Source organism: Oncorhynchus gorbuscha, linkage group LG12 (genome assembly GCF_021184085.1).
Source record: "Oncorhynchus gorbuscha isolate QuinsamMale2020 ecotype Even-year linkage group LG12, OgorEven_v1.0, whole genome shotgun sequence".
In the NCBI taxonomy this organism is placed as follows: Eukaryota; Metazoa; Chordata; class Actinopteri; order Salmoniformes; family Salmonidae; genus Oncorhynchus; species Oncorhynchus gorbuscha.
This window is the reverse complement of record NC_060184.1, coordinates 11,956,013-11,964,828: the sequence shown is the minus strand read 5'-3', so window position 1 is coordinate 11,964,828 and position 8,816 is coordinate 11,956,013.

The window sequence follows — 8,816 nt, the reverse complement described above, 5'->3', positions numbered from 1 at the left end:
GATAACTCGAGGAGGAAGAGGATGAATGGGATAACTCGAGGAGGAAGAAGATGAATGGGATAACTCGAGGAGGAAGAGGATGAATGGGATAACTCGAAGAGGAAGAGTATGAGTGGGATAACTCGAAGAGGAAGAGTATGAGTGGGATAACTCGAAGAGGAAGAGGATGAATGGGATAACTCGAGGAGGAAGAGGATGAATGGGATAACTCGAGGAGGAATGGGATAACTCGAGGAGGAAGAGGAGGAATGGGATAACTCGAGGAGGAAGAGGAGGAATGGGATAACTCGAGGAGGAAGAGGAGGAATGGGATAACTCGAGGAGGAAGAGGATGAATGGGATAACTCGAGGAGGAAGAGGATGAATGGGATAACTCGAGGAGGAAGAGGAGGAATGGGATAACTCAAGGAGGAAGAGGATGAATGGGATAACTCGAGGAGGAAGAGGATGAATGGGATAACTCGAGGAGGAAGAGGAGGAATGGGATAACTCGAGGAGGAAGCGGATGAATGGGATAACTCGAGGAGGAAGAGGATGCATGAGATAACTCGAGGAGGAAGAGGATGAATGGGATAGCTCGAGGAGGAAGGGGATGAATGGGATAACTCGAGGAGGAAGAGGATGAATGGGATAGCTCGAGGAGGAAGAGGATGAATGGGATAACTGGAGGAGGAAGAGGATGAATGGGATAACTCGAAGAGGAAGAGGATGAATGGGATAACTCGAAGAGGAAGAGTATGAGTGGTATAACTTGATGATGAATGGGATAACTCGAATAGGAAGTGGATGAAGAACACGAAAAGAAGAATCACATTTCATACAGATGAAGTATTTTTTCTCACGTGTCACAGCACATCACAGTGAGCCTCACTCACCAGGGTCACAATCCGTGAGAGAAAACAAATGTTATTTTCCTGTTGATGATGGCATTTGTTATTTCTATGTAATGCAGTAAAATACGTTTCCCCAGGCAGGTGCAACATGCTGTGCTGTGATGAGTATCAAAAACAGTATCTAATGATGAATACAAGAAAGAAAAAACATTACGGAACCAAGCCATTAAACACTTTATCCCCCTACCAGGGGTTCAACACATTCCGCTAAGAAGTGGTGCAAAGCCATTGTGCATTCCATTTCCCCATATACCACTACCAACATTCCTTATGGCCTCTGTGTCCTCGTAAAACATCAGCCACTTAATATCCAGATGCCAGCTTCCACGCTCTGAGACGAACTGGGGGGGCTTCCACACTGGTAAATTACCCACAGTCTGTTGGGAGACACTGTACTGGCATATGGGATGTTAAAGTGTGGCACGGGTCATAAAAGTGATATCTGCATTATGTTCCTCTAAGGTTAAATAACATTTAGTGAGCAAGAACATGGTTTGGTATGGTTAAATGTGGGTGGTTGTTTGGTTGGTTCTTGAATGTAGTTTGAATTTGCATTTTGGTTGTGTGTTGATTGCGATCAGAGATTTCTACCTGATCCACAGCATGAACTGATTCATCCGGAGTGCAGGCACCTTGATGGCTCTGCATCTTACACACACACACACACACACACACACACACACACACACACACACACACACACACACACACACACACACACACACACACACACACACACACACACACACACACACACACACACACACACACACACACACACACACACACACACACACACACACACACACACACACACACACACACACACACACTCACAAAAGCACACACAGTCACAAAAGCACACACAGATGTACGCACATCTATACACATACACACAACCCTACACAGCATCACTTCAGATCTCCAAACGGGTTTTGTTCCCCAACCCTCTTATGGTTCATGAAATGCAATCTTTTCAGCTCCCAATTGTCTTCACATTGCAAAGAATGGGTGAACTCAAAGTGCCATTTAAACCGGGTGACCAGGTTTCCGGGATCAGTCAAAAACTTAACTAGTAGAATGCAAGATTGGGTTCATGTACTCAACAAAACAATTCACAGTATACATTGTGAAAACAAGGAACTACTCAGTAATAATCGGAGAGCTACAGATGTAGGATTTTAATTTGAGCCAGTATGCTACAGCAGGACAATAATCCTGCAGCAACAGGAAATGTGAGTTATTATGTGGATTATATAATTAATTAAAATGTTGTAGGGGTCACTACGTTTTTCATTTCCTCTGAAATGTCTGTGTAAATTACACTTATCAGAAGCCTTTTTTTAACCTAAAATACCCTACAAGTTTGACATTATCTGCATTTCAGGAAAATTCTCCTGCTACAGGGTTATCAAATTTAGATCCTACATCTGTACAAAGCTGCAACGAGCTAAATATGTAATGTATCTTCCTACAGATTGCTCAGCAACATATCTGAGTAGACACCACATACATTACCTGTATCAGGGATATGGCTGAAAACCTTGAGGGTGCCAAACATTTTGTCACAGTAATTAGAGGGCATGATCTAATGTAGCAATTTGGTAATAGACTAGTAATTCCATGCTAATTATAAGTTTGAAATGGACATATGCGGCTAAATCAAAATCTGTGAGCCATTGTAAAAAAGCAATAGGGTCAGCATGTATGACTAAGCTCAATTAATAACAATTACAAAGATCTGGGCAAACAGAAGAGTTGAAGGTATTGCACTTACATAATCATAAACCCTTTTTGCTAACCACAGAGGTTTTCTGGAAGACAACTCTGTCTCAGTGATCACTAATAAAATAATAGATATAGCAGGGCCGCCTTAGAGGGCCTGGCCCGCGCTACCGTATCTCCTTGACCGTGCAAATACCATATTGAAATATTGATAATTTACTTGACGAGATGTGCGCCAACAGAAAGACTCCTCAATCTCAGATAAAGCACGAGAAGGAACGGAACAGCGCCCCTCTGTCTCTGTATGTGTAAACCATGTATCTGATTCTGTCTGGACAAAAAGAGTATGGCATGTCATATTATTTCTGGCCAGATACATGGGTTACATATATATAGTCAGACAGAGCGGCGCTGTTTCGCTCACTCGGATGCTTTCTCCCGTGAAAGATGGTATAAACATGGTCAATGGTAGGCTTCGAGGGGACTCCTATGATAGGTACACCTATAGCTCATCTCTTGGCAGTAGTACTGTAGACTACTTTATCACTGACCTCAACCCAGTAGACTACGGTCGTGATGTTGTATTGATTAATGTGACAACTGCTGTTCATCGAAGGATTAACGGTTTATAATTACGTGATTAAATCCTAGTAGAGAGAATAATAGGCCCTTCTTGCCTTGTCTCTCAGATTGTTCACATTTTCTTGTGGAAGGTACCTGTGGCGCTGATGTTTAGGCTGAGGTATGTATATTTTTTTGTGTTCTCTAGGGTAATGGTATCTAGATAGAATGTGTATTTGTGGTCTTGGCAACTGGACCTTTTTGGAATACCATAAGTTTTGTCTTAATGAGATTTAATGTCAGGGCCCAGGTGTGAATCTGTGGAGAAGATATAGGTGCTGCTGTAGGCTCTCCTTGGTTGTCGACAGAAGCACCAGATCATCAGCAAACAGTAGACATTTGACTTCAGATTCTAGTAGGGTAAGGCCGGGTGCTGCAGACTGTTCTAGTGCCCTCGCTAATTCATTGATATATATGTTTCCATCAATTTGTATAGCAGATCCTCATGCCAAATTGAGTCGAAGGCTTTTTTTTAAATCAACAAAGCATGAGAAGACTTTGCCTTTGTTTTGGTTTGTTTGTTTGTCAATTAGGATGTGCAGGGTGAAAACATGGTCTGTTGTAAGGTAATTTGGTAAAAAGCCAATTTGATATTTGCTCAGTACATTTTCTTTCACTGAGGAAATGTACGAGTCTGTTGTTAATAATAACGCAGATGATTTTCCCAAGGTTGCTGTTGATGCATATCCCATGATAGTTATTGGGGTCAAATTTGTCTCCACTTTTGTGGATTGGTGTCACGTTCTGACCTTAGATCCTTTGTTTTTGTCTTTGTTTTAGTATGGTCAGGGCGTGAGTTGGGGTGGGCAGTCTATGTTTGTTTTTCTATGTTGGTTTTTGAGTTCAGCCTGGTATGGTTCTCAATCAGAGTCAGCTGTCAATTGTTGTCCCTGATTGAGAATCATACTTATGTAGCCTGGGTTTCACTTTTGGTTTGTGGGTGTTTGTCTATTATACCATCAAAAAGAACATCAAATTCAACACACCAATTAGGATCTGGCTAAAAAAATACTTATAAAACTCATTGCCCTTTATGGTTCTGAGGTCTGGGGTCCGCTCACCAACCAATAATTCACAAAATGGAACAAACACCAAATTAAGACACTGCATGCAAATTCTGTAAAAATATCCTCAGTGTACATTGTAAAACACCAAATAATGAAGAGCAGAATTAGGCCGATTCCCACTAATCATCCAAATCCAGAAAAGAGCTGTTAAATTCTACAACCACCTATAAGGAAGCGATTCCCAAACCTTCCATAACAAAGCCATCACCTACAGAGAGATGAACCTGGAGAAGAGCCCCCTAAGCAAGCTGGTCCTGTGGCTCTGTTCACAAACACAAACACACCCCACAGAGCCCCAGGACAGCAACACAATTAGACCCAACCAAATCATGAGAAAACAAAAAGATAATTATGCTGTAAGGCTGTAACGTAAAACGAAAATAGGAAAGAGGGGACGGTTCTGAATACTTTCTATAGCTATAGTGCCTTCAGAATGTATTCAGACCCAATGACTTTTTCCACATTTTGTTACGTTACAGCCTTGTTCTAAAATGTATTAAATAGTTTTCCCCCTCATCAATCTACACACAATACCAGATAATGACAAAGCTAAAACTATTTATTTTTATTTTTTTGCTAATTTATAAAAAAGTAAAAACTGAAATATCACATTTCCATAAGTATTCAGACCCTTTACTCAGAACTTTGTTGAAGCGCCTTTGGCAGCGATTACAGCATCAAGTCTCCTTGGGTATGACGCTACAAGCTTGGTACACCTGTATTTTGGGATTTTTTATTTTATTTAATCCATTTTATAATAAGGCTGTAACGTAACAAATGTGGAAAAAGTCAAGGGGTCTGAATACTTTACATAGGCACTGTATAAATAAACATGGACACACACCAAACTCTTTGTCAGTCATTGTCATGGCTACTTTTACTACTGTCATGGTGAATTTAAAAAAAATTGTGTTATTGGAACAACGGAGACAAGATTCGCCCTACCTTGTTCTCTCACTATGTCATTTTAAAACATGTAAATCCCCTCTTTCAATGACATCTGCCTACATGACTGCAATTTCCCCATCAACCTTTCTTTCTCTAACTGACAACTATCACAAACGGAATGCTGTCGGTACAGTTGGAAGTAAACCTAAGACAAACAATAGCGAATCTGACGCAGGCAGACAGGCTTATTGATTGGCTTATTCACAGGTATTGTAAGCGCATCAGGCACCATGTTCTATCAGACTAATGATGAAATGTGTGGTATGAGATGCCATGGCAGGGGTGATATAAAAGATTTCCAATATCAAATGTGAATTCAAATGGATTCAAATGAATCTCCACTGTAGCTGTCCAATGAGAATTTTTATAAGACAAATTATATTTAATTAGATCCTTGTGAAAACTCATCTCATATTTTGACTTCTAATTAACAATTACAATTATAAAATCACCGCAGGTTGAGCCACCTGCTGACACCATGGTAACACCATGAGGTAAATACTTTGCTTTAGAATGGGGATTTCCGTTCTATGTTCTAAGTACTTTGCAGCCGTTTCTACTGCTTCAGTGTCTCATAAACAGAGCTCTATACGTTGTGTTTTTCTTTCAGTTTTTTCTTTAAGTGAATTCTTTATTGATAACTTTTGTGCAGTATCTTGTATTTCTTGCAATAAATCAAATGTGTACACAAAACTGCTGGCAATCTTGTAAGGAGGTTTAGGGGAATTGGACAGCATAACCATCTATTAGCAAATGCTAGCAAACCCCATACCTCACTGTACCTGTTTCCAGATCTTGATGCCTTCTTGGAAACAAGAGACTCTCATGACACAGACAGATACTGTCTGTGCCCTGCTCTGTCTCTCCTGAAGCCGTGGGTGGTATGACTTCCTCCTCCGAGCTGCAGGTTCAACTAGCTCAACTAGTATCACAGACACTGACAGGAATTCTCACTGGGTGATTGGAAACCATTGAAACAAAAATGACTTGCTGATAGCAACACCCTCTCCAAATCAACACCATGTAACTTCTACACCTGCATTGCTTGCTGTTTGTGGTTTTAGGCTGGGTTTACAGCACATTGAGATGATGTACGAAGGGCTATATAAATCAATTTGATTTGATTTTGATTAGATTTGTAACAGACATGATATGTCAACATTCTTTTTACATTATTTTGGTTGGTGGGGGGAATCAACCATCAAGTTGGTTGGTGCCCTCTATTGTTTTCATTAGTGATGCTGCTTAACAAAATCATGTGTCCTCCAGATATACAGTGCATTAGGAAAGTATTCAGACCCCTTGACCTACTCCACATGTTGTTAGGTTATCTTATCCTAAAATGGATTTGAAAAATTATCCTCCTCAGTCTACACACAATACCCCATAATTACAAAGGAAAAACATTTTTTTAAACATTTGTTGAATGTGTTGAAGCACCATTGGCAGTGATTACAGCCTTAATTCTTCTTGGGTATGATGCTACAAGCTTGGCACACCTGTATTTAGGGAGTTTCTCCCATGCAGATCCTCTCAAGCTCTGTCAGGTTGGATGGGGAGTGTTGCTGCACAGCTATTTTCAGGTCTCTCCAGATCAGGTTCATGTCTTGGGCCACTCAAGGACATTCAGAGACTTGTCCCGAAGCTCCTGCATTGTCTTGGCTGTGTGCTTAGGGTCATTGGAAGGTGAACATTCACCGCAGTCTGAGGTCCTGAGCGCTCCGGAGCAGGTTTTCATCAAGGATCTCTCGGTACTTTGCTCCGTACATCTTTCCCAGTGGTGGAAAAAGTACCGAATTGTCATATTTGAGTAAAAGTAAAGATTCCTTAATTGAAAATGACTCAAAAATTAAAGTCACCCAGTAAAATTCTACTTGAGTAAAAGTCTAAATATGTTTGGATTTAAATATACTTAAGTATCAAAAGTTAAAGTTAAAGCACAAATAATAAAGAAAAATCGTTAAATTAAGCAAACCAGATGGCACAATTTTCTTCTGGCACACTCCAACACTCAGACATAATTTACAAACAAAAGCATTTGTGTTTAGTGAGTCTGCCAGATCAGAGGCAGTAGGGATGACCAGGGATGTTCTCTGTTTAGTGAGTCTGCCAGATCAGAGGCAGTAGGGATGACCAGGGATGTTCTCTGTTTAGTGAGTCTGCCAGATCAGAGGCAGTAGGGATGACCAGAAATGTTCTCTGTTTAGTGAGTCTGCCAGATCAGAGGCAGTAGGGATGACCAGGGATGTTCTCTGTTTAGTGAGTCTGCCAGATCAGAGGCAGTAGGGATGACCAGGGATGTTCTCTGTTTAGTGAGTCTGCCAGATCAGAGGCAGTAGGGATGACCAGAAATGTTCTCTGTTTAGTGAGTCTGCCAGATCAGAGGCAGTAGGGATGACCAGAAATGTTCTCTGTTTAGTGAGTCTGCCAGATCAGAGGCAGTAGGGATGACCAGGGATGTTCTCTGTTTAGTGAGTCTGCCAGATCAGAGGCAGTAGGGATGACCAGGGATGTTCTCTGTTTAGTGAGTCTGCCAGATCAGAGGCAGTAGGGATGACCAGGGATGTTCTCTGTTTAGTGAGTCTGCCAGATCAGAGGCAGTAGGGATGACCAGAAATGTTCTCTGTTTAGTGAGTCTGCCAGATCAGAGGCAGTAGGGATGACCAGGGATGTTCTCTGTTTAGTGAGTCTGCCAGATCAGAGGCAGTAGGGATGACCAGGAATGTTCTCTGTTTAGTGAGTCTGTCAGATCAGTGGCAGTAGGGATGACCAGGGATGTTCTCTGTTTAGTGAGTCTGCCAGATCAGAGGCAGTAGGGATGACCAGAAATGTTCTCTGTTTAGTGAGTCTGCCAGATCAGAGGCAGTAGGGATACCCAGAAATGTTCTCTGTTTAGTGAGTCTGCCAGATCAGAGGCAGTAGGGATACCCAGAAATGTTCTCTATTTAGTGAGTCTGCCAGATCAGAGGCAGTAGGGATGACCAGAAATGTTCTCTGTTTAGTGAGTCCTCCAGATCAGAGGCAGTAGGGATGACCAGAAATGTTCTCTGTTTAGTGAGTCCTCCAGATCAGAGGCAGTAGGTATGACCAGGGATGTTCTCTGTTCAGTGAGTCCTCCAGATCAGAGGCAGTAGGGATGACCAGAAATGTTCTCTGTTTAGTGAGTCTGCCAGATCAGAGGCAGTAGGGATGACCAGGGATGTTCTCTGTTTAGTGAGTCTGCCAGATCAGAGGCAGTAGGGATACACAGAAATGTTCTCTGTTTAGTGAGTCTGCCAGATCAGAGGCAGTAGGGATGACCAGGGATGTTCTCTGTTTACTGAGTCTGCCAGATCAGAGGCAGTAGGGATACACAGAAATGTTCTCTGTTTAGTGAGTCTGCCAGATCAGAGGCAGTAGGGATACCCAGAAATGTTCTCTGTTTAGTGAGTCTGCCAGATCAGAGGCAGTAGGGATACCCAGAAATGTTCTCTGTTTAGTGAGTCTGCCAGATCAGAGGCAGTAGGGATACCCAGAAATGTTCTCTGTTTAGTGAGTCTGCCAGATCAGAGGCAGTAGGGAT